This window comes from Malurus melanocephalus, unplaced genomic scaffold (genome assembly GCF_030028575.1).
Source record: "Malurus melanocephalus ecotype Western Australia unplaced genomic scaffold, MMel_1.1 scaffold_2100, whole genome shotgun sequence".
NCBI classification, from domain to species: domain Eukaryota; kingdom Metazoa; phylum Chordata; class Aves; order Passeriformes; family Maluridae; genus Malurus; species Malurus melanocephalus.
In genome coordinates this window covers 3,198-4,553 of record NW_026625332.1, presented here as the reverse complement: position 1 = coordinate 4,553, position 1,356 = coordinate 3,198, and the positions used below count along the sequence as shown (strand labels likewise).

Here is a 1,356-nt window from a genome sequence, read left to right as displayed (position 1 = left end):
TTCGTCCACTTTGGCCACGGCCGTGTCCAGCTCCACCTGCTTCAGGTCCATGTGCTGCATGGCCAGCGCTGAATTTGGGGAGGGGGAATGAACATGGATTTGAGGGGGGGTCGCTCCGGTGGGACCCTCTGGGGGGTCAGGCCGCCCCCTCCCCGCTCACATTGGAAGGTGAGGTCCAGCAGGTCCTGAGCGCTGCGCAGCCGCTCGCTCGCCATTGTCGCCTCCTGGAGGGGGCCGGGGATATATGGGGGGGGTCCCCCAGTTGTGGGAACCCCCCGTACCAACCCCCCGCGCGCCCCCAGCCCTCCTGGGGACATCGGGGAGTGGCATCTGATGGGGTTCGTGGGGTTTTGGAAGGATTGGGGGGGGTTAGGGCTTTTGGGGGGGTCTCGTGTTTTTGAGAGCACTTTAAGCTGGGGAGGGGGGTCCGCAGTTTTTTTGGGGCGGTCCAGAGCTTTTTTGTGGGGAACGTCCCCCGCCCCCGCCGCGATCCCCTGGGAACGCCGCGAGCGGGGCGTGCCGGGACCCGTTCGGGTCTCGTCAGCAGCAGCGGCATCATAATAGTAATTAGCGCTAATTAATCCAGCGGGGAGAGCGGCCACCGCCCTCCCGGGGCCCCCCGAAAAATGGGGGAGGGGGCGGGACCCCCGATCCTGTGGGATTTCCCGGGGGGAATGGGATGAGGAGGGGGATTCTGTGGGGGAGGGGCTCTTCGGAGCAAGAGCGGGGGGATTTAGGGGGTGCGAGAGGATTCCCCCGGGTCTGGGAGTGCGATTTGGGGGTCTGGGGGGTCCGATGTGGGGGTCCGGGTGACCCCTCCCCGGAATTGGGGACATACACGGGCGGTGCCACCCCTGGGGACACGGGGACAGGTCCCGGCTGGTCCCGGACGGGAGGAGGGGGGAGGGACCCCGCGGTGCCCACCCCCCACCCCACAGCACCCCAAATCTGAGCCGGGGAGGTTGGACACCCACGGGTGCCCCCAATTCCCTCCCCCGGGACCCCAAATCCAACCCAGGGGTCCGGCCCGTGGGACCTTTGTGGGGGTCGGTACCGGGGAGGGGTCCCGGAGGGTCCCGGTGGGTGCGGGGGGATCCCGCGGGGTTCCAGTGAGTGCCGCTAGATCCCGGGGGTACCTGAGGGGTCCCGATGGGTGCGGGGGTGTCCCGGTGGGTTCTGGGGAGGGGTCCCGGTGGGTGCGGGGGAGGGTTCCCGGTGGGTACCGGTAGATCCCGGGGGTACCTGAGGGGTCTCGGTGGGTACCTGAGGGGTCTCGGTGGGTGCGGGGGTGTCCCGGGGGATTCCGGGGGTCCCGGTGGGTGCCGGTGTGGCTGGCGCGTCCCCGCGGCCTCTCCG

At 69.2% G+C, this 1,356-nt stretch overlaps 1 long non-coding RNA gene across 1 annotated transcript; it reads right to left on the bottom strand.

Moving 5' to 3' along the window:
- Positions 1–6: 6 nt before the first annotated feature.
- On the bottom strand, positions 7–1,217 carry LOC130587578 (uncharacterized). Its single transcript, XR_008966821.1, has 3 exons — positions 1,137–1,217; positions 161–224; positions 7–68 (listed from the first exon to the last, which is right to left on the bottom strand). It is a non-coding gene; the product is annotated as an uncharacterized LOC130587578 (long non-coding RNA).
- Between the last annotated feature and the right edge of the window lie 139 nt (positions 1,218–1,356).